This window comes from Crocuta crocuta, unplaced genomic scaffold (assembly GCF_008692635.1).
Source record: "Crocuta crocuta isolate KB4526 unplaced genomic scaffold, BGI_CrCroc_1.0 scaffold102, whole genome shotgun sequence".
Taxonomy (NCBI): Eukaryota; Metazoa; Chordata; class Mammalia; order Carnivora; family Hyaenidae; genus Crocuta; species Crocuta crocuta.
Window position 1 is genome coordinate 6,220,605 of NW_027530019.1, and position 25,206 is coordinate 6,245,810.

Sequence of the window (25,206 nt, forward strand, 5' to 3'; positions counted from 1 at the left end):
TCTACACACTCTTCTCACTCCCGCAGGATTCCTAACTGGGGAACAACGTAAGAAAGGGAGGGAGATACAAGCAGTATATTATCGTGGACACTGAGGGGGCAAAGGTGGGTAGGAGATGATCTGAACAAGATACCTACATATATTCCTGTTTATTTCAGATTCATTTATTCATTTGTTCATTCTTTCATTTATTCGCCCATCTTCAAACATGTAGTTCCTATACCTCTCAGACACTCTACCAGGCCAGTTGGGCAGACAGATAAACCTACTGCCAGCCTCAAGCAGTTCAGTTAGAGACAAGGTAGCAAATTATGACGCTCTTTAGACTCACTTGTGAGAATACAGATTTCTAGGCCCCATCTCAGATTTTCTGAATCAAATTGCCAAGAAGGAGAGTTTCAGAAACTATAATTTTCATCAGTTTTTCAGATAATTCTTTGCAGTCAGCACTGGTCTGCAGACCAGTGTTAGGAAACCACTGGTAAGAGCTACGTGATGCATGAAGAAAAAGCTAGGAACCAAATTGCAGTGTAAATGCCAGGCCAGCTGACTCCTCCTCTCTCCTTTCCCTCCTTCTGGGAGCACCCAAGTCAGGGATAGTTTCTAGTTTTCTATTGATGCCTAATAAGCTGCTCCCAAACTTAGTGCCTTATAGCAGCAAACAACAATGGATTGTGTTTCACAATTCTGTAGGTTGACTGGGATCAGCTGGGTGGTTCTTCTGTTTCACATGGTCACGCAGGGTGGCTGCATTCAGGTGGGTGCTTCGGTAAGGCTGAAATGTCCAGAATGGTCTATGAGCACCTGTCCATGAGCTCTCTCATCATTCAGTAATCTAGCCCAATCCTCCTTACCAGCTTTGCAGCCGACTGATGCTGACATTTTGTTTAAGGCTTGGTCTCAGAAGTCCCAGAAAAGTACTTCTAGAATATTCTATGCTCAGAAGTTCCAGAAAAGTACTTCTACAGTATTCCAGGCAAAGCAAGACACAGAGCCAACCCAGATTCAAAGGAAAGGAGAAATAAACTTATCTCTAAGTGAAAGAAGCAGGAAAGAATTTGTGGTCATATTTAATCCACCATACATTTAAAAAAAATTATGCTGACTTATAAGGTGTACCTGCCCATAGACTTCCCAGATGACTCCAGTGTAGGGGTTTCAGACATGGTTCTAGAAATCAGTCACCTTAGACCAAGGCCTTGGCCAGTTGTACAAGTGGCCATAAATGAACAATAAAATTTAATAGACACAGGCTGTAAATATAAGATGGGTCACTCCATTGTGACTACATAAAAATGAGCTAACGATAAATAATGAACAAACAAGGCATGAAAATGTAATATAGTGTTTTTGCCAAGAAGGGAAGCACAGTACTGGATATATCTAGAAATCCTAAAGCGTGATAAAGCCATGACTAGAATATCATATCCAACTTTGGCCCTTAGCATTAACAGTCAGGCTTGTTCAGGCTAGGAATAGAAATGAGTTTTTTCTTTCTCCCGTTTTCTTTTCTCCTGTTCTTTCTCCTTTCTCCCAGAGTCAATGGGTCAGAAGACCCAGGGGTAAGTCCCAGAGGTTACCCCAGAGGTAACTTCTTTGTGACTTTGGGCAAGTATTTACCTTTTCCGTATATCGTCCATCAGGCATCACCCCTATAAAACTCAACATTTAAAGGAATCCTAGACGGGAAAGTGTTTTGGAAAGAACATTACCGATGGTCTTGTATTATTCTTTGAGGGTCCTGCCTGCTGCTCAAGGCAGGAAGATTGCAGCCCACTCTTTCAGTTCAAATCCTTGTGTCCTGCTTGTGGGGAGGGATTTCATCAACCCAGCTCATTTTAATGTATAAAGAAGTAAGGGTAATGGAACTTTGGGTTAGGGTGCGGGGGTGCACTGGGCAGGTAGAGATGGCAGCATTCAGGATATTGGGAGACAGGGGTTTTTCACTGTTGCAGTTGGTTAGAATATGTGTCAGGAAAACACGGGCAAGGATTTGTCAGGGTTTTGAATCTCTCTGATAGAAATGGTTATTTTCTAAAATGTTAGTGAAAATAAGAAATAAAATGCTAATGAATATAGCAGGAGCATGGACTTAGATGTCAAATTACCTGGATTTGAATTCCATTTCACCACTTGTTAAGTCTGTGAGACCACAGACAAATTATCTAATACTTTCAAATTCTAGTTTCACCTTCTGTAAAGTGGGGATTTTAGAAACTATCTACCTTGCCGGGCCATTATCAAGATTAGATGAAACATTCCATGCAAAGTGGCTGGAACATACACATGTATGGAATAGTAGTAGAGTAGTAACGGTAGACTCATACCTACCTAAATTAAATCCTCTAAGTTTCATTTTCCATTCAATAGAATGGCATAGTAATCTATATCACAAGGCTGTTCTCCCAATTTTTCTTTGGAAGCCAAATGATGGTGTATGTCAAAGAACTTTGTAAATGTATAAACTTTATCCTGATGTCAGTTATTACTGACTGTGAAGATTCAGCTACTGTCATGGGCTCCAGGGCCCAGCTCCATCTCCCTTTCCCCATGAAACGCATGATGGCCCTTCTGCTTTGACTTTGGCCCCCCAATCTCCAGTCCCTCCAGTTGCTGCGTCAGATCATCCTCCAGAACTGAAGGGACCAAGGACCTCAGTTCCAGACGCAATTTATATACAGGCCTTTCTCTTGTCAGGTGACTGCAAAGGACCCTAGAGGCCATGATGGAGGGACATACTCTAAAAACTACCATTAAAGACCTATCTGAGGGTTGTCAAAACTGTCAACAAGGAAGGTTGTCAAGTTTCACTCCTTGAGGTTTGTCAAAACAAGAGCCTTGCCTGAAGATGGAGCCTTAATTATATGACCTCTCAAGATCACATCTCATTAAGATTCCATGTCACTTCCTGAGTTTGTATAGCCTCTCTTTTGAGAGTAAGGCTCTTCAGTAATTAAACATCTGAAGGAACTGGGCATTCATTATCTGAGCATTAATTCTGAAGACAGATCAGGGGATTCTGTAATTTCAAATCATTCTGGTAAATGATCATTGGATTACTATCCAGCTGATGGAATTAGAAACACATCTTTGAACTCCAACCTTGTTCACATCCCTATTCTTAAGGTTTCTCTGTATAAAGGTCTTTGATTAACTTGCTTTCCGGACGCTTGTTGGATTTCCTTTGTAGACATGCCAGTCCCCTCAGTGATAGAGGGAACTCCGTAGGGGCCAGGGCCTGTCTTGTCCTTGTGTGTCTCTTGCTGCCTGTCACTACTCAGGGTACAAATGGTACAAAGTAAATAGTTTGTTTTGTTTTTAATAAACAAATGAGTGAAATTTCAGGGGAACTGTCAATTGATCATGACTAAAATTGGGACTGCTACTAAAGGATGTCAGCCGTACATCTTGGATTTGCTTTGTGGTTGTCTGTTATCTGGAAACAAAATAATTAACAAACATTTTGAAGTAAGCCTATCTGACAATTCCGTATTAATTTTAGTGAAATTAAGTCCATTTCTGGAGTTTGCAGAAGTTATTCCAGCAAGTGAGTTTTGTCCACAGAGGATAAAATAGGACTTCCTTTCCACACCACTCAGAAAACGGGACAGAGGAAGGTCTCTAGACATAGCCATGAAAGCGGATGTGAAGTTCATGTTCTAGTCCTGTGTCCTCTGCTTTGTCATCTGGTTAAGATAGAAACATCCAGTGAAATTTGACTTGATTAATATAGATCCATTTTTCTGAGCCAGAGATTTCCTGAAAGAGGGTGGTAGACTGAAGTCCTAAGATTTGAATCCTGATTTTGACTTAATTTAATACCATGGACCTCAGTTTCTGTGTGGGTACAATGGGGGTGGAGTGGAAAGGGGAGGCTCTAATGTTCTATGAGTCAGTGCCTGGTTTCTGGTAACTCACCCACCAGAATGTGGAAATAGCAAGGAACTTTATGGCTCTGACTGAATTCCTCAGGAGCAGAGTCTCTCACAATGCTTAATGCATGAGAAATAGCAAGGAGTGTTTATTGCCTTGTGGGTTTGTGGCTGAGAATCATGCTAGTTTCAGCCTGGCTTTGAGGACACGCTGAACTAGGTCCTTTTTTTGGACAGTCACTCATTAGTTTTACCACTTTATGTACGACAACCTTTCTAAGCCATTATAAAGTGATAATGTTTACATTCCATTGAAAAATGTAAATAAAAATAGAGGCCATATCATAAGGTTGGTGAAAGACCTGAAGTGATACGGTCTATATGATGATGTAACACACACCTGCCACACAGTAAAAGCTAAAAAATAATAATTGCTAATGTGGTGGTGATGGATGAAGATGCTGATAATCATGATGATCACCTGAGAGAGACAGGGATGTCAGTTTCCTTACTGGCCTCTTAGATTGTTGAGAAGATTGAAAAGAGTTTAACCAAATGCCTGGCACACAGTAAATGCTATTATTGATTTTTTTAAAGAAAAATACGTAAATAAGTTTCCCACACTCTCCTACATAGATCAGGCTTCTGCTGCATGAAACCAGCAGACAAAGTAGGTGTGTGCTACCACTCAGACATTTTCTGGGCATTGTTGTTCAATTTCATGATCAAGAGGGAACAATTCAGTCCCTCCTGGCTGTGCTGTTGTCTCTAACGACAACAGGTGCTCTGCCACAGTACAACAAACATTTCTTTTCCTTGTTTCCTCATGTTCCTCTTCTTTTGTGTTCTCCCCCCACCCCCTGCCTACCCCGACCGCCTTTTGGTTTGTATTCAAGTTATTTTCCTTCTGCTGTGATCTTCCCCCTCACATCTGCTCTTATCCCTCCTTTGCTGCTAAGCCACATGAGTCATGAGGGCCGCTCTGACAGAGGTGCGACTGTTCTTTGGCAATCAAAGAGCTTCTCAGGCCTGCTCAAAGTCATACGGTAATGCTGCAAATGCCAGCCCAAATGCCAGCAGAAAGCTGGACCCCCTTTCATCTCTCCCTTTTGAACAACTTCTTTGTGGGGTCTCCACACAAATAGTGTCTTGAGACAGAATGCGTTTTAACCCATTTGTTTTGCTTTTCTTCCTCAATCCTTGCAGAAGGAGTGGAAAGTTGCAACCAGTGAGAAAACTCCTGCTTAACAGAGGGAGCCTTCCATGAAACTGCACTGGTAACTTGGGCTAAAAAATGAGGTAATTTCCCTGAAGTGTGAGTTTGTCACATCTGCTGAATTGTTCAGGGGGCCTCATCTCAGGTTGCATCTGTACCTTACTGGTAACTCATGGAGTTACCCAAAAGGCTGTGGACTTGTCTTTAAAAAATCAATGGGTTTTCTCATTTGAAAATTGGAATCCGATTCAAGTTTATCACATCAGATTTTTGTATTTTAAATATCTTAAACTGGTCTGCAGTGAACCACTATGAACATCCCAGGCTCAAAACTTATTTAGGCAGAATTTTGGATTCTGGAAATAATACCAGAAGCTTATCCTTTTGTCAGACATTTGTAAAATTTTCCTCCTCACATTAGTAAACATCCAACAATGAGATCAAGATTCCTTCTAAATCCCATTATCTAACTACTCATGTTTAGTGACTTGTTATTTACATTTAGCCTAAAAGCCCTAACATAGGTGTGGTAATAATGGCAGAAATGAACTGTCTTAATTCCAGAACTGAGCTGATACCTCCTGAAGATTAGACCCTTGTGAGATGTTCCCGGGATAATTAGCAAGAGCCTGAAGGATGTATGGTTTGGCCTTTAGTCTAGTTCTAACAAGCTTTGTTCCTTGTCCAGGTACAGGTGTATCAACAGTTACCAGAGGAGCAAGAGATTATTTCTGCTGTCCCACAATCCATCCCTAACCTGCACTGAAATTGGTATTGAACATCTCCTGTGTGTAAGGATATAGCCTACATTATCCCTAATCTTTATAAGAACTCTGTAAAATGTTATTATCCCAAGTCTTCAGATAAAGAAACTGAGGCTCAAAAGAATTATGTGATTTAACCCAAGTATGGCAGGTTATAGCTTCAAAATATGGTCTTAGTCATGTTTCCTGTTGGATGGCTCATCCAGAGTCTTGGCACTCTCCCACTCAGAGGGGAAGTTCATTTTCTCTCCCCTGTAAACTTGGCAGGTCTTGTGATTGGCTCAACACATAAAATGTTGTAGAAGTGATGCTGCATGACTTCTCAAGTTGGTTTAATAAAAGGTGACATTGTTCTGTCTAGCTTCTTCCTTTGGGAATACTTATCTTCGGAGCCCAGCCACCATGTTGTGAGGAAGCCGAGGCTACACAGAAAGGTCACATGTGGACGTGCTGTCCATTAGACCTGGCTACGGTCACAGCCAACAACCAAGTGCTAAGCTTTTCAATAATTCTAGTCCCCAACCTCAAGCCACCCCAGCTGGAGCTTGGTGTAGTAGAGACAAGCTGATCCTGCTAAGTCTCGACCTGATTGTAGATTCATAAGCAAAGTAAACATTATTGCACTAAATACTAATTTTTAGGCTGGTGTGTGACATAACAATAAAACCTGAAAACTAAACTTATATAGCTTCCATGGATGATCCAAGATTCCAACTCAATCTCAAGGCCACCATAGGCTCTATGATTACTGTATGACTTTACACCACTGTAGGCTGTTTCACTGTCCCAAATCCTTATTCTCCCAGGCCTGACTCCTCAAATAACTCTCCTCCGTCATAGTCTTCTTTCAGCCTGGGACCCAGAGCCATTCTGCCTCTGCTTGCTGTACATGTGCTCATTACTATCTAGTGCCTAATTAACATCTGGCCATCAATATACAGAAACCTGAATATCAGCACACACATTCCATATATAGACATGCTTTATGCACTCCAGGAGAAGCTCTCCACATTATATTCTGGTTTTTATCATTGTTTCCTAAGCGCATAATAGTAAATCTTCACAATAGCTAATATAGTACAGCGGTAATATACAGGTTTTGAAATCTGAATGTCCTGGTTCAAATCTCATCTCTTCCATTTACCTGCTGTTTGACCTCAGGCAATTTGTTAACTTCTCTGTATCCTAGTTTTCCCATTTATAAAATAGGGGTAATAACAGTTCCTTCCTCATAGAGTTGCTACTGTGAATTAATGAATTAAATCCTTAGAACAGCAGTTGGCATATTAGCTCTCAGTAAATATCATTTTTTATGGGTCAGCTATAATTTAGAAACATGTTTCATCACACATTTTTTTCTTTGGTCATTGGATAGGAAAAATGTTAATTTCTCTTGTTGGCTGTGTTTCTCTGTGGTTCTGTGTAACCTGCTTTTGTTTAATGTGGAAGGTAGAGCAAATTCTGCTGGGTGAGCATCTTGGAGTAGGGAGGACCAGAGACTGGCCAGAAACGTTGACATCCAAGGTTCAGCATTGCCCTTATCTTCACCACGTCACTTGTTCTGACAAATGAGAGCTCCTGGGTTTTGTGCATTGTAGCGTGTGTGAATAGCTGTGTAAATCAAAATTTATTTTGGAAGACACTTGAGAAAATGGGGTATATTTCCATAAGGACTCAGGGGAACCAACAGACAGGCAGCACAAAAGGTTGGGGAAATCTTTCTGCCTTAATACAGATAATAGAGAAACACAAAGGATCGGATAGGACAAGGTAGTGGTTGACAGAGCATCAGTGATTGCACGGGACAGGACTGCAGAGGATCCTTAGTCCAATCTCCTCTCTTACAGATGAAGTCTCAAGGGCAGAGCAATTGCTCTGAGATGGTGCTGCCTGCATGCCCTTTAGGAGCCTGTGGCTTGGTTACCTTTGACTTTGGGGTCTATTAATTAATTTAGACTGTTCTGATGAAATGACTTGGGTTCTCCATCTTCATAATTAACTTTCTGTTCAGCTTCTTTCGCTTGAAGAACAACTGAGGTAGACAGGTAGCTGTGACAAAGCAATATATATTTAGAAGTGCCATTTGCTGAAACTAGCCGAGTGTCAGAAATTGCAGGAAACATGTAATTATCCAGTCTGTCTCATGGCTGTGGAGCCCTATTGGTGTGATGGCTACATTAGTTTTAGGATATTATTTCTGGCTTCAGTTCAGGTCAATCTAGGGACCCCAGGAGGCACACAAACTCTCTGCCATCTCTCTATTTTCAGGACCTATCCTTGCTACATGGGAACAAATGTGATATCAACACGACATATAAATTGAAAAGCTTCCCTTGGCCCTTTGTGTGCTGCCCAGCTTTTTATGTCAGTGCCTCGATTTCTATCACTTGTCTGCCATGCTCTTGAAATCTTTGCTGTCTCACTGTGCTGTTTAGATGTTTAATGCCTCCTCTGCTGAAGTCCATTCCCTTGGAGCTGGTGTTAATGAGGTCCCACGAAGGAGAGCTACATTTTGTAGCACAATTTCAGTTGCCTGGAGAGATGGATGGTATGAAACAGGCAAAAGGGCTCCATCAAGTCGGCTTGGAGAAGAGGACCTCCAGGAGCCCTGAATGGAATTCAATCAGGTGGTGCTGTGGACTAGGGGAGGGGGAGCAATCCCTTTGACAGGAAAACAAATTGAAAGGGAAAGAAAATCAGAAGACAAATGCCAGTTTTCAAAATGGGGGCTGGGAATAGAGGGCCACTGCATTTGACCAACTCGAGGCTTCACACTGCAACGGTTTCCTAATATTCTAGGGGAGATTTCTATCTGACATTGGTCAGGGTCTTGATGAAGGTGTCTCCTGAGGAAAGAAACTTCCCTTTGTAGCTTTTGGGTGCCAGGATTAATCTCAGCTCAGAGGATGGCCCCATTTGAGTGGTTAAAAAATTGTGTAGATAGCTGGTGATTATGCCTCCTTTCCTCTCCTGTCAGCTTGCATTTAATGGCAGCTCTTTGCAGATAAAAAGTTGGGAGTAGTATTGCATCATGTGTATGCATCCATGCTCACACACACACACGTGCACATGTGTGTGCACGTGCACACACACACACTGAAATGTGAGTGCTGGAGGAAGTTTTAGATGAAGGTGTCCTTGTTATTTTCTTGAAAGTAAAAATTGCACTGTCTAAAAGGTACAAAACACCTCTGACAGCTCTTTGAAACATTTTGCCTTTTGCTTCGATATTCTATGCATTTCTAAGCAGGGAGAATTTAGGCAACTGCAGGGAATAGGAAAACCTACCACACACTTGTAGGTTTTAGCCAGAGAAGTGATATTCTTTTCCTTGGGCAGTTCTGAAGGAGTGATTCCCCATTTGACTCAAGTGTAGCTTTATGCCTGGGAGGCTTAGACAACCTGATGCAAATCCTCCTTCTCCATTTACTGAGCGTGGGATCTTCAGCATTTTAATTAACAGTTTGGAGGTTCAGTGACCTCAAGTGAAAAATGGAGATATCTAACATTGCTGTGATGTTGTTGTAAGGGTGGAATGTAGTCTACTGCTTACCTAGTAACAAGGGCTCAATGAAGGTTACCAATTTATTACCACAGCAGCCTGAAGTACTGGCCATTGTGCTAGAGCTTTGGACATTAAAGCTGAGATCATGCACTTTTAGCAAGAATAAGACATTAAGGAATGAGCTTCACCAAAAGCGATGTGATTTGGAATATAAGGCTAAGTTCTTCTGGAATAGTGTCTCATAAGTGGGCTGACATTAACATAGTTACTTTTGCAATGCACAATGTGACCAGTGGTACTAGATAGCTTATCTTTTCAAAATGCCCATAAAGGGAGGGTTTGCAGTGGGTGGGGTGGGCATTATTGTTTCTTTAACAACAATGAGGACCTGAGAGAGAGAGGGTGTATCTGCACACGGTTCTCAAACCTGATGTGGAGTCATGTGAACTACAGAGGTTATGGTCTCCTGCTCAAGCTAGAAGATGGGGCTGGGGCTTTTGACAGTGGTATGGCGGGGTGGGGGATTGAGCTCTGATATAATGGGGCTTGGGATTGAGACATAACATTGGTGGTTGGCTATCAATCTATTGATTCTACAAATTGGGTTGTTTCTATTTCATGCCATATGGACACAACACTATAGATGAGCAGTACATTTAACCAAACTGCTGCTCTTTGACATTTCATCCATTCAACATTCACTCATTCATCTAATGAGTACCTCCTAATGCCAGGAACTGGCGTCTCCCATCTCTTTACAAAGGCTGCATTCCCTCTGCCCCTGTAGTCCATATCTTAGTGAACAATCCAGCCACATAATGAGCCGCCTGAGCCAGATAACTCGGTGCATCCTTAGCTTTGCGCTTTCCCACACTTACGGTTCCCAAAGAGCACATCTTACTCATTCTCCCTTTCTTCAGATCTCTTATCTCATGCCTCTCCTCTCCATCAGCACTGTTGCTGTCTTGTCCCTTATTTGGCTTTCTGAGGTGGCCTCCTAGTGTCCCTTCCCTAGCTCCTGCTTAAACCCTTCAAAGGCTTCTCCCAAACTGATGGCCAACTCCCTTAGCATGACTTAAAGGCCTTTGCTTATTTGACCCCTCCCTACCCAGCTTCTTCCCCTGCCTCCGCCTTCCCAGCCTCCCTGCTTCAGAAATACTGGTACATTTTCTAGAACTGCATGTGCTTTCTTGCTTTGGAACCTTTTCTGTGTCTCATCTGTATTTGTCTTTTCCCTACCATGATGGCCTGGAAAATGCTTGCGTTTCCTTCTAGCTTCCTCTTAAATGTCCCCTCCTCTGGGAAGGCTTTCTTTTCTTTATCGCTTCTATGCAATGTTGATTATGTTCTCCATAGTCATCCTTCTCCGAATAATCCTCCAACGTGGAACTAGGCACATCAGATGGTAATTATTTGCATATAAGTCTATCTTAAAAGACAGTCTTCTTCTCCTCAAAGTCAGCAACCTTATGCCCTCAGTGCCTCAATGCTATTTATGGAATTAATTAGGGAAATCAATCTATTTATGTTAGTCATATTTAAAGACAAGTGCAAGGTAGATATTCCTTTGGAAAATTGCTATCCCCTCCTTCGCCCCCAGAATGTTCTCTGATGATTTGTGTGTATGTGTAGTAAGGATGCTGGCTCCAGTGTCATCCCACCCCATCCAAGTCATGGGGTGCCTGCATCCGAGTCAGCAACTGACTAAGCTTCCTAATTATAGTATGGTAAGAGGGGTGCAGAGTCCAGAAATCACACTCTGAAGGGCAGCCAACGAGAAAGGTTGTGGGGATTTGGAATGCAGATGTGTCCCCTCAGCAGGAAACAAGTACAAATCTGAAGACGAAACAAAGAGGGAACAGGCAGGGCCATAAAGCAAGAAGAGAGAAGAAGAAGGAACAATGATGAGATGGGAACATGGGGCCATCCGAAAAAGACAAGGGTTGGGCAGTGGATTTGTGTCATGGCGGCTCTGAGGTAGCAACAAGTTGAATTTTAAAATCCACTCCCCTCTCATCTTGCTTTCTCCCTCCCATGGGAGGGGACTTCATCTGAATGTCAGTTTGTCTTCCTTTTTCCTTTTGAATGGAATTCACAGTTTTAGGTTCACAGAAAAATTGAGCAAAAGGTACATAGACTGCCCCATACCTCCTGCCCCAGCGCATGCACAGCCTTCCCTGCTATCGACATCTGGTGCCAGAATGGGGCATTTGTTACACTAGATGCAACGGCATTGGCACGTCATAATCACCCCAAGTCCATAGTTCATCCCACGCTCCACTTGTGGTGGTGTGCATCCTAAGGGTTTGGACACTGTAATGATATGTCTCCAGTTTTACAGAATCATACAGAATAGTTTCATGGCCTTAAAAATCTTCTCTGCTCGCCCTATTCACCCTCCCTTCTCCCTAGCCCTGGAAATCCACTGATCTTTTTATAGTTTCCGTAGTTTTGCCTTTTCCACAAAGTCATGCAGTTGGAATCATACAGTGCGTAGCCTTTGTAGCCTTTTCAGATTGGATTCTTTCATGGCTTGATAGCTCATTTCTTTTTAGTGAAAAAAAATCCCATTGCCTGCATATACCCCAGTTTATTTATCCATTCACTTACTGAAGGACCTCTGGGTTGCTTCCAAGTTTTGGCAAATATGAGTAAACCTGCTCTAAACAAGCACATGCAGGGTTTTTTTTTTTTAATGTTTTATTTATTTTTGAGAAAGAGAGAGTAGGAGGTGAGGGGTAGAGAGAGAGGGGGACAGAGGATCTGAAGCGGGCTCTGTGCTGACAGCGGAGAGCCCTATGCAGGGCTTGAACTCAGGAACCGCGATATCATGACCTAAGCTGAAGTCGGACACTCAGTCGACTGAGCCACCCAAGCACCTCACGTGCAGGTTTTTGTGTGGACGTAAGTTTTCAACTCACTTAGGTAAATGTTTCATTTTGTAAGAAACAGCCACACTGAGGCAGTACCATTTTGCATTCCCCACCAGCACCTGGTGTAGCTAGTGTTCTGGGTTTTGGGAGGGTGGTGGTAGCTTATTGTTGCTTCATTTGCATTCCTGATGACATATGATGTTGAGCATCTTTTCCTATGCTGTTTGCCATCTGTATGCCTTCTTTGGTGAGGTTTCCGTTCAGTACTTTTGCCTATTTTTAAATTGGTTGTTTGTTTTCTTTTTGTTGAGTTCCAAGTAGAAATTGGACACTAGGCCTTTATCAGATGTGTCCTTTGCAAATATTTTCTCCCAGTCTGTAGCTGTCCTTCTCATTCTCTTAACAGTGTCTTTTCCAGGGCAGAAGTTTAAAATTTTAATGAAGTCCAGTTCATCAATTATTTCTCTCATGGATTGTGCTTCTGATGTTGTATCTAAAAAGTCGTTGTCATTCCCAAGGTCACCTAGATTTTCTCCTCTATCTTCTAGAACTTTCATAGTTTGGCATTTTATATTTAGGTCCGTGAACTATTTTGAGTTATTTTTTGTGAAGGATGTAAAGTCTGTTCCTAGATTCTTTTTTTTTTGTTTTTTGCATGTAAATATCCACATCTTTCTTACGATTGGTGTAAATCTTTTATCATTTAAAAAATACAAATGCAGTGGTTTATTTAGGTTCTTTCTTATTTCATTTTTCAGTGTTTACTTTAATGCTTATCAACACCAACCAATACCCACACTTGTCTCAAACTACTGTAAAAATCTGGGGAGGTTTTGTGTTTCTCTGGCTTTCTCTCCGCTCCCTCCCACCACTTTTGACATATTAGATTAAATTTCAGCCCTGGGCTAATCTGTCAAAGAAACAGGAAATGTCTCTTACTATGACATATTTGCCAGAGGCAGAGGTTTGAAACCAGGTGGGTATTAGTTCTTGCACAGAAGCAATTTCTCCCCATCAAAGAGGCAGAATCATGGATCTGCCTAGCAAAAACCTTTGCCTTATATGGATCAGTCTCTCTGATATGAAAAAAGTCTTTTAATAAATATGCTTCACAATTTGCAAAATTCTTGAGAAACGTTAGGAAATAAAGAAGATGACAATTTTTTTGCACTGGAAGGAAAATCAACTCTAAATGGAGCATGCTTTCATCCACATTGAAATTGCATGTGGGTGATTATAATATGGTTATCAACACCCTAACCAGACTATATGTGACTAGAGACAGCGTGATAAGAGGCGGGGGGCGGGGGGGAGGAAGCATGTTTCTCAGAGCGCCTCTATAGCACAGTCCTGTCTCATAGCTCTCTCTAACTAGAGGAGACTCCCCAGCTCAATTTCTCTTAGCATGTGGAAGATAAGGAGTGGGTCAGAGTTGCTTTGAGTCATCACTACGAGCCTGTGGTGAGGGAAGGGAACCCACCTCTCTCTCCTTCATGCTCTCATGCCTTTGCTTTTCCACTGAGGGAAAAATCAATACCGAACACAGAGAACAAATCTAGCAACACCAGAGAGGCAGCGTTTCCCCTGTGCCTGCCTAAAGAAGATGTCTTTTGCAGGCCCTGGCCAAGCAATGTAATGGCTGCCTCCAGCCAGTAGATTTTCTTTGTAGGGAAAATTATTTTTACAGTGTGGTCCATGCCAGGCACCACCCCTTACAGAATTCCTGCCCAGAGATTACCTTAGAGCTCATTTCGAATCAGCCTGCAGATCCAGGTGGAAACCCAGAGCGGAGGGAGGCATCCAAATTCTTAAACGCCGACATTCATGCCTCCCTTTCGCATTATGGTGAATCTAGGTCACAGACAACCGAGATAAGTTGTTCAAGGTGTGCTGCAAAGTTGTATATTTTGCCTTGGGGTTTTAAGGCACTCATTTCTAACAGAAGATAGGAAGCTGCCTGAGCAAAAGGCAGTATGGAACTTAGCAGGAGCTATATCTAGCAATAACCACCAAAAAACTGCCGGCTTCCCAGAGCAACTATTCTTCTCTGTGCTGTTAGTCGATGATTCCCTTTGCGACAAAAATATATTTTTTAAAATTACTTTGAGTTTTTTATATTGATTTATATCTAATCCCACATATATACATTAATTTCAAACTTAACCAGGAAGGGAAGCTTCATGGCTTTGCACAGTAGGCAATGAAGAGATCACCTTAAAGGATTTGCCAATGAATATTTAAGCTTCTTTTTCCTTGGGACTAATAACCATAATCACAATCATACTAGTTATAGTAATAAAACAACAGCCACCATGGGCTGAATATGTCCAATCTCCAGGAACAGTGCTTTGCCCTTTATGCATTTTTTAAATTTCATTCTTATAATTCCAATTAGGAGGTGACATTCTTTGCAGGTGTCAGAAAACACAAACAAAAAACAAGGCAAAAAGGTCTTTACGTTTACTATCTGCTTTTATTTTGTTTTACAGCCATTTGCTTTATTGGAATGTGCTATCCAGTGTTTTTGGAACCTGGTGTAGGCTCTGTAGTTATGAAATCGACCTGAAGAATGTTTGCCAATTTTATTGTTTTACTTTTTGTTTTAATTCCCGTGTTGTTAATGTATGATGTTATGTTAGTTTCAGGCATTTGCCTATTTTAAAATGGCATTTGAAGTTTTCAATATAAAGGGTAATATTAAAAACAACAACATCAACAACAACAGTAAAAAAGGAAATGTTCTATTGAGCACCTAAAATTCACCAGGCGCTGGTTTTTTTTAGTTTATTTATTTGTTTATTTATTTTTATTTTTTAAATGTTTATTTATATTTGAAAGAGAGAGACAGAGTGTAAGCAGGGGAGCGGCAGAGAGAGAGGGAAACACAGAATCCAAAGCAGGCTCCAGGCTCTGAGCTGTCAGCACGGAGCCCAACACGGGGCTGGAACTAATGAGCTGTGAGATCGTGACTTGAGCTGAAGTCAGATGTTAATGGACTGAGCTGCCCAGGTGCCCTAATTTGTTTATTTTTAAGAGAGAGAGAGAGAGAGCACACAGGGGAAGGGCAGAGAGAGAGAATCCCAAGCAGGTTCTGTACTGCCAGCATGGAGCCCGATGCAGGGCTAGATCTCACCATGAGATCATGACCTGAGCTGTGACATCATGACTTGAACTGAAACCACGAGTCCTACCCTCAACTGACTGAACCACCCAGGCACCTCTCATCAGGCACTGTTTTAACTGCCTGGCATAGGGTAGCTCATTTCAACCCTTTGAAATGAGCATTGCCCTGTCCATTTGTAGATGATGAAACTGAGGTTCAGAAAGGGTACATAGCTGGCATGAAGGGCCCCCACTGGTAAGTGATGGAACCAACATCAGAAGCAACCTGGCCTGATCCCAGAGCCCTGTGTTGCCCAGTGTACCCACAAGGAGTGTGGTGCAGCAGGCTGCGGAGCCCATTGTGGAATACCTGGCATCTAGGAGTTGGGGGAGAGCTATTAGAATTGGGAAGGGGTGAGGATGCTTTCTGGGAGCCATGCTGGCTGGGCTCTGGGGCTGAAGTCTTTCTCTCCTGGATCAAGCCGGTAGCAATGACCTCTATGCCATGGTATTTACCATGTGAAGACAGAGCTCTGCCTGCAGGGAGGGAGAGCTGAGATACAGAGGCTCCATTGCGCCAACACCGGCAGGCCTGTTTTACACACTTAGGAGCCGTTTGCTCAGTTTCTGCTTTTCCTGAAAGCTGTCTCTCTACTCTGCTGACTCCCATGACAGCCATATTATGTGATGTCATCCTGACCTCCCTGCCACAGCTGGTTAGTCCAGGCTCAGCCCCCAAGCCACACTGGGTCAGTCATGGTTCCTCCTTGGGGAATCCAGAATTAGGACTTAGAGGTTCCAGCCTCAGAGGAAACTGGGAGCGGGGGGAGGCTGGGAAGCTGACCTGCAGCCAGAGAGTATTTGAGAGCATGTATGAATTTGAAAACATGGAGAGGAAAACCGCAGAGAAGCAATCTGAAAGGCATTCTAGTTTTGGTCTGATCCTGAGGCCCCTCAGTGTCCTTGCCCTGGGGCTCAGTGAGATCAGATATTAAAAATTAAATATAATATGGCAAATTTCTATTTTTTGTTTAAATTAATGTTGTGGATTTCTGTCATTGGCAGACAAAGGGACCTTAATTCTGCAATGTCTAAGGCCCAGTATCTGGTTAGATGACGGCCCCGAATCTGTAGGGGAGGGGATGTGATGGTGAGGGTGACTGTAATAAACAAGAAGCCAAAGGAAACGACAACATCCCAAGTCTCCATCAAGTCCTGAAAACTGAGGATTTAGGGCCAGGGTGTTTACAGTCCAGTAATGGAATTTCCTGTGGTTGAACAGAAGAAAACATGCACTGTTCCCTCCCTATATGGAGTAGAATAGACAAGGGGGTAGTGATGGGCAGGAGACCCAGAGTGGAGGAGCTACCAGGGAGCTGATAGCTGGGACCATCGGGGACATGGTGGACCCCGGGGGGAGGGAAGGCCACACCCCATAGGAAAGTGGGGAGCAAGGGGTTTGGAGGGATTTGGGGTTTCTGTGATCCAAAGGGCCTGTTTTTACCACAGTTGAGATGCTATAGCACCCTAAGGCTGATGCATCCTGAAGCAATGAACCTCACACAACTAGAGAAGGGCAGACAGTGAATCTGGCTCAAATGGAGAACACCTAGCAAAGCCATCTTACCTGACTCGAATTTGGCACAGTTTGGGGATGCAAAGCATTGTCATTCTATTTGCAGCTTTCTCTTCCCCGGGCCCGGGACGTGACACCAGGAGGAAGAGCTGCCCACACAGAATCAGACACATCTCCGTCCTTCCTTCCAGGGGGATTCACCCCTGATTCTTGGATTCAACCCCTGTGGCCACCTGATTCCGCTCTGCGGCATACATTCTAACTCCGTAATGGAAGTAAAAGGGAAAACCAGGAACAGAATCAGATGGAACAAGGTCTCACCATGTTACTACATTACGTTTTCTTTCTTAAAAAAAAAAAAGAAAAAATAAAAAAGAAAGAAATGTATTGTCTTTGAAGAAGTGGCGGAGAAATGCTATGCTCTGCCGACAGAAGGAGAATCTAGCTTCTTAGGTGTTTTTCTAAATAAGAGTGCTTAGATGCTTCCTACTCCTTTCTTCTTCCTCGGAAGCTTCTTGAGTCTTCCTGATAAAAAGCCCAGTGACCCGGATATCTCCCACTTTGGTGGTTCTTGGTCATCTCAGTGATATGTTTTTGGTTGTGTTCATGAGAAATTTGTAGTTTCTAACTCACTGCACACACTTTGTACTGGAATAAAAGAGAAATACTTAGAGATGTCATTGTGCTTGATTGATTCTTTGTGCATGATGGTCTGAAAGTGCTCATGTGAGGCATTATGAACAATTAATGATTTACTCATCTCTGACTTACGGCGACGTGTGGTGTATTACCTGGGGCTGATGAAAGGCATCTTATAGGTGCAAAATGGTATTAGTTTTTAGGGAAGGGATGATAAGATTTGAAGCATAACCTAGCGCCGGCGAAATACTCATTCTCGGGTAAGCTGCTTGCAGTTCAAATTGCAGTAGCAAAGAGGCTTTTGGTCCCCACTCACATTAATCTTTTAAGAAGAAATGAAGCCTAGAAACTCATACATCTTCAAGTGGAGGGATGTCTGGGACGTATACTGTAGGCATCTGAGGAATCAGAGTGGGGACTGAATCTGGAGATGTACCCACTGGCTTGTCTGGGTGACCTTCAGCCAGCTGCTGAGTGGGCGGGGTGTGGAGGAGGGTGTGGGGCTGGGCAGAAGGCTTTGTTTGGCTCCAGGAGGCACCTCATCAGGAAAGGATGAGACATGCAGCTCTGACTGATGGGCTGTTAGAGGTTTAAAATGTTTGCCTTGGGTGACCTTAGGGAAAAACACCATCCTCTCTGGCTTAATGTGAATTAAATTTTTCGATTACTCTAGAGGAAGGAAAGGCAGCGGCTCCAAGCATGCTTATTTGTGGAAAGTAAAATGAAATTAAACACTCCAGCAGAAGGAATCTTAGCAGCTCACTGATCCCAGGGCATCGCCCCTTGCCACTCAACAGCAGCAAAAATTTGATTTGAGGGTAACGGATATTTTAAATGGAGTGTCCCGAATCCATCTAAACATGTTTTTATTCTGAGAGACTAACTATACTAATTTATATGTCCTGGGAAAGAAATGAAGCATTTTAATATTTTTTTCTTCCTTTAAGGAGAGTGCTATAGATCTCTTGACTAATGGAAGGAGAATTTAATATAGGAATGTGTGGTCCTTCTGTTGACTGACATTTTGTGGTTTGCCATCTACTTGCAGGGAGAAGAGCCCTTCTGGGTCATGGGATGCTCAGATAAAAAATGGAATTTCTGGGAATGGAATAAAGTCTTATTGTTTTCATAAAAGTGAAAATCTGGGTGACCCTTTTCTTCCTTTTGAAAAAGGACAAGAAAAAGTGTGTGTGTGTGTGTGTGTGTGTGTGTGTGTGTGTGTGTGTGGTTTAAGTGTGGGCAAGCAATCTTGATTATATATCAGAGTCCCATGATATATTGTATGTATGTAAGTGTATTTAAAGTCTGGAAACAAGACCCGTAGAATTATTGTATCATCATTGTTGGGGGATCCTGTGACTATGCCCATTCTCTATGAGTTTGGAGCGGTTTGGACTTCACGATTCTTGGCCAGAGCAGGAAGAATATCGAGTGTGGAGCACAACTTTAGTGGTTTTGAATATTCCTCATAGCCTTTGTTTGGGGATTTCATGAAGAAGCAAAGTAAGAAAAGATGAAGGAAGGGAGCAAAAATGAAAAGGTATTCCATCACACATTGATTTTTTGGAAGTGTGCTGATGTTTGAAACAAAAGTTTCCATTTCCGATTAAGGCTTGAGCAGGTGAAAGTGAGCTGTTCGAGTGAGCAAACTGGAGTTTTTAGTCAACAATCAAGACTTTTAAAAAGGAAGGGGGGTAAAACGACCCTCCAGCCACCCTCCAGTCCACGTGCCACTGATCCGTTGTCACCGTCTGGTATCTCCTTGACTGCCTCCCAGGCTGCTGGGCCCTGCCACTGATAACGGGCACAGTTGCTCTGAGAAAAATAAAACTTGGAATGTCGTTATGTTACTATTGGTATGTTTGTAAGATTCGAACTAGATACTGGGGAGGAAGAGAAGAGGGAGGAAAGAAAAGGAAGAGGAAGAGAAGGAAAGAAAGGAGAAGAAAGAACAATAAAAAGGGAAGACGAGAGGAAGAAAGTGATGGTGATGTCATGTCTGGGACACATTTACACTAAAAGTTATTCACTGTTTATCCGAAATTCAAGTTTAACAGGGTATCTTGTATTTATGCTGACATTCCAACTCTGATTCCGGCCAAAGGCTAAGCATTTTCCACATATCATCTCCTTTAAGCTGTACAGAACTGTTGTCAGGTGATGATAACTGTCCTTTGCTTCTAGATGAGGAAGCTGAGACTCAAAGCAGTACAAAGACTGACTCAAGTTCACCTTGCTGATGAGGGAGAGAGTCAGGCTATGAACCCAGGCAGAGCCTATTCCCAGGAGCCCTAGAGAAAAGAAGAAAAATGAAGCAAGGAGACCAAGTCTACCCTGGGATATTTCGAAACAATTTAGCAGAAGCTTTAGTGCAAGGAAAGCGAAGCCAATCAGCAAGACCCACAGTCTCTGAAGATTGTCAACAGCTACTTCATTGTTGGTAAGTAACTTCCTTTGGGGAGCTCTGTTTAAATTGTAATCCCAGGTCTTTGACCAAGGAGACACCCTCTCTATCTCCTGTTGGTGGAGTAAATTAAAAATCTTCCCATATTCTGAGTGAAGAAATGAAACCTTTGTGGTAAATCTCATAAAAATGTGCCCTGGGGATGAAAAGTTGCATTCAATCCTCAGCCGTCTATATTAATTATGAGAAAGGACAATGAGACTTGGGAAACATATGAATTATGAAATACTTCTAGGTGCTGCATGCTGGGAGAGACACTGACAAACCAGAATGCAGCTGAGGCCATGTGACTGGGCTACTGGCGGTGGCAGGCGGCTGTGCTTAGCAAGGGCGATGAGGTTCCTAAGCACAGTTTGTGAGGAATAAAGGACCAGCAGTGGCTAGGCTGGAAATAGACAGCTAAGGGGAACTACGACAGCTCCTGAATTATACGAAACCTTATCTGTTCTAATTTCTAGCACCTAGAATGCTGTATATACTACAAAGGATAGAATTAGACTGATGAGTAAGTTTTATAGTGGTAGCTTTCTACTCAGTGCAGCGGATCGTATTCTAGGAGCCAGAGTGGTCTAACGGAAGGATGGGTGACGTGCGGGAATAGTTCTATCCACTTTTACTGCAAGCCTTCCTGCTACACCGGGGTGTCAGGCCGTCTGGGATCTGCTAGGGAAGATTTCTGAGCTGAGTGAACAGCTTGGCCAGGCACACACATGTGTGTACATGCACTTCCACCAACATGTACGGATTTAAGAAATTACATTTTGATTACAGACAGAACTTGAAAAAGTAAAGCACCTCTCAAGTCTGTCGTTTTGGGTCCATCCCTACTGCCATCCTTTTCCTGGGCCCTTCCTTTCTTCCCCGGATAACTGCCCCAACCTAATTGTTCTTCCTGCATCCAACCCCTTCTCTCTATAATCAGTTTCCCACAGAAGCACAAGTGTGATCTGCTCTCAATTCAAGTATATGAATTGTGTGCCCTTGCTGACAAATCCAGAGGCCCCCAGCAACCAGGGGGAATGCATCTGAGTTGCCTTGGCATGGTCTACGAGGCTGGCGTAGCGTTGGTTCCTGCCATTCCCACTTCTGCTCCCGCCACATGCTGCGTGAGCTCCTGTAAGAGCCGTGGGGCCGTAGGTTTCCTTCCTTCACACTCATTCTCTCTTTGTGAAGGCCTTTCTGCCCCCTAGAATCTAGCTCAGAGTGCACCTTCTCTGGGACATCTTTGCTGGTGATCCCGGGTATTCTGCACCCCTCTCTTGCCGTGTGGTCACTTCTATGACCTGTCTGTGTCTCCTGCTACACCTGCCACATTAAAAAAAATTTTTTTTTAATGTTTTATTTATTTCTGAGAGAGAGAGAGAGACAGCGTGAGCAGGGGAGGGTCAGAGAGAGAGGGAGACACAGAATCTGAAACAAGCTCCAGGCTCTGAGCTGTCAACACAAAGCCCGACGTGGGGCTCGTACCCACACACCATGAGATCATGACCTGAGCCAAAGTTGGACGCTTAACTGACTGAGCCACCCAGGTGCCCCTACACCTGTCACATTTTAAGCCTCACAAAGGCAGGGCCTGGGCACTAGGCATCTGTCTAACCGCATCGAGGACATGGTGCCTGATACAGGAGAGGTGCTCATAAATACAGACACTATCATCAAAGAGAAACCTTTGGGAGGCTATAAAATGCACGCCTGCCCTAATATTTGTGAGGCCCGGAGCAACAGTATAAATGAAGGCCCATATATCATATGTCTAAACATTTAAAAATTATAAATCGAGCTAAGAAACTGTTCTGGAAAATAAGTTCTATCTTCCTACCTTGATAAACATATCCTCACTATGGCAATACCAAATATGCACAGAGTTCTGTTCTTAATGACTGAAAATCGGCAAAATACCAAAGATGACTGAATTTAATTATTAATGCACATGTCTGAGAACTCTCTTGATGAGTTGGTGACATTTGCATGAGAATAAAATGAAGACATACATAATTCATAAATTACCATATATTTATCCCATTAAATTTATTCTCTTCACTTAACTTGAGCAAAAATCCCTAATTATGTGATTTTCACATAATTTGAGTTCTATTCATAGAGATCATCTAAAGGATTGAAAACGTAGTTGTATTCAAGATATATTTTAAATATATTTAAATATATTTTCATGAAGATAAGTGAACATCAAAGTCAAAGTGTAAAATTAAAATTATTTGCATGTATATTTTCAAAATGTTTTAATACAATCAGAAATAAAACTAACATTTTCAATTTTGATTTTTGAATAGTTAGCTAAATCGTATTAGATGTTTCATAAAAGAAATTTGTATTTCTAGCATTCAACGCCCATCTAGGCATTAGTATAAAACCTCCGGATCATACTTGAAGCGTGATATATTCATACATACATATCTTTAAAAGCATACATATTTATATATATGATACATATACATTTAAAAGCAATATGCATTATTTAACATTACGAAACATTCCTCAATTGCCATGTGCAACTGTTGTGAAATCCCTTTGTAATTCACGAGTCCATGAGGAGCTACAAACTGAAATGTGAACAGAAGCAGGAAAAAGCACTCTGGGTGCTACTGGGAAATAGTACTTCATTATGTCGAATTCCACTGTTCACGCTTAGAGAAAGGATTTGACAAGTTAATTAGTCTTTTCTCTTAGCTAAGCACAAATCCTTCCCACACCCCGAAGCTGCGTCTGCCTCCAAGTGTTGGACAAGTGGCAAATCCACAGACCTTCATGGCATTCAGGTACACTTGCCGTTTGGTTCTTGTTTGTTTTTAATTGAGACATAATTGACATAGCACATATAAGTTTCAGGTGTACAACATAATGATTCGACATTTGTATATACTGCAAAATGAGAACTTATGGCTGGAGATCCACAGTAGCGTCTGCGGAGACCAGAACGGTGTTAGTTTACCAGAGGAGATGTTGAAAGTCTTGGGGCCGGCTGTGTCGGTGTTAAGTGCTAGATTTGGAGTGATCACGGTGTCCCTGTGCTCTTGCACATATTTGCTGTTGGCGTTTTCTCTAATTCATGCAGGACACAGGCCTTTTTGCCCCAGCTTAAGGGGTACACTGATCAAATCTCTTGTTTATGTGGGTTTATTTAAAATAGTTTGATCTCTTTCGTATTTAAGGTGTTAACTGCATTCTTGTCCGTTATTTCAGATTCATAGCTCGAAGGCCTAAAAGCTTGGTAGTCAGAGGCAGAAGTAGGGATAAAGAGGCCTGTCTTGGATTTCTACGCTGGCACTAATTTGCTATAGGAATTTGTGCAAATCGGAGTCTCTATTTTCTCATCTTAAGAAAAGAGGGGGAGGGATGACAGTAATTGTGAGGATTAGACAAGGTAAAGTAAATGGAAGGTTTTTGTAACTAAGAAGCAGTTCGTAAATTAAAGGATTTATTTGGGATAGCCTTGTATTCCTTTTCTGAGCCTATCATAACAAAGTACCACAGACTGGGTGTCTTAACAGAATTTATTTCTCCTGGCAGGCTGGAAGTCCGAGATCATGGTGTCAACGGGGGTGGCCTCTGTGGCCTCTCTCCGTGGCTTGTAGATGGCTGTCTTTGCCCAGTGGTCTTTCCTCTGGACGTGCCTTGTCCCCATGTGCTCTTCTTGTAAGGATATAAATGATACAGGATAAGGGTCCACTCCAATGGCCTCTTGTAACTTTAATTACCTCTTTAATGATCCGATCTCTTGATACAGTCACATTCTGAGATACTGGGGGTTAGGATTTCAGCAATTTCATCCATAACAAGCTTCATTTCCTTTCTTTTAAGTGAATTTCAGATTCTATTTGAACTATCCTAATTCCAATGTCACAACTCCACTTAATGATGAATGATTACCCTTAGAAATAGTTTCTGTTGAGGCTAGCTATGAGAAGTACTGGAAGGAAGTTCCTGCAACATCAATTTATTTGAAACTTCATAAACACCTTCCTGTGGCGAATCAGCTGACTGAACATGGCTGAGGGACGTCAGACCTGATGGGATTTGCAGCATGCTCCTGTTGCTTCCGAGGGGCTCAGATGTTTTCCTGAAATGTGTAAAAGGAAGGCCTTGAGCTCCATATGGTTCGGTGAGGTTGGGGGAAAGGTCTTCCTATTTTGGGAGGTGATAGTGAGTGGAGCATGAGTGGGAGTGGCATGTGGATGGATCTGAGTAAGGGTTCAGGGGCCTCAGAGCCTAGATGTGCCCAGTCTGGGCAAAGCATCCGTGTGAGCAGCACACGTGGTCTGTCCCATGGCCTTCTGCATCCAGATCTTCCTGCCATTTTCTAAGTAGGGCAGGAAAGTCTTGTAGTCCCCAGAGAGCTTGGCTATTGGGGAATAATTTTACTTTTCAGTTGATTTTAAATCAGATCTGCGGAAAACCTAGGACTGAACAGAGAGTCACTCTTCGGCTTTTGAGTATCTAGGGACACTTTTCTACTTTTTATGGATGTGAAAGGAAAACAGGAACTATTGTAATGTAATATTTATCAACCTTGTATAAATTTTTGACCCCTTTTAAAAGGAAAAAAAAGTTTTCATTGTTGCTAGTATTATGAACATAAATTATTACGTTTCAACATAAAATTAAGTATAAATCCATATGCTTCCATACCACCTCTCTAGCTATGAAGCCAAAACAAATTCACAAATTGCATACAAACAAATCCGCGAAAGCCATCATATTCAAATTAGCATTAATTTAACATGAAAAATAATCTTTTACTATAAAAAGATGAAACGTGTTTAGTATTTCTTTAAAAAAATTTTTTTAATGTTTTTATTTATTTTTGAGAGAGAAAGAGAGAGACAAAGCATGAGTTGGGGAGGGGCAGAGACAGAGGAAGACACAGAATCCGAAGCAGGCTCCAGGCTGTGAGCTGTCAGCACAGAGTCCAACATGGGGCTCGAACTCAGGAACCACAAGGTCATGACCTGAGCCAAAGTCGGATGCTCAACCAACTGAGCTACCCAGGCGCCCCTAGTGTTTCTTTTTTTGACAGTATTCTTTTGATTCTTTTTTTTTTTTATGTTTTATTTATTTCTGAGAGAGAGAGACAGCATGAGCAGAGGAGGGTCAGAGAGAGAGGGAGATACAGAATCTGAAACAGGCTTCAGGCTCTGAGCTGTCAGCACAGAGCCCAATGCGGGGCTCGAACCCAT

At 42.4% G+C, this 25,206-nt stretch overlaps 1 long non-coding RNA gene across 3 annotated transcripts in view; it reads left to right on the forward strand.

Moving 5' to 3' along the window:
- The window catches only part of LOC144231756 (uncharacterized), a 64,184-nt gene extending 45,528 nt beyond the window's left edge, over window positions 1–18,656 (forward strand). For 2 of the 3 annotated variants that reach the window (XR_013335180.1, XR_013335178.1), the window contains exons 4-6: window positions 5,079–5,171; window positions 5,777–5,879; window positions 18,596–18,656. This is a non-coding gene — a long non-coding RNA (uncharacterized LOC144231756). Of the gene's footprint in view, window positions 1–5,078; window positions 5,172–5,776; window positions 5,880–17,014; window positions 17,582–18,595 lie in introns of those variants that run through there. The other variant, XR_013335179.1, reaches the window with a different exon arrangement.
- The last annotated feature ends 6,550 nt before the right edge of the window (window positions 18,657–25,206 follow it).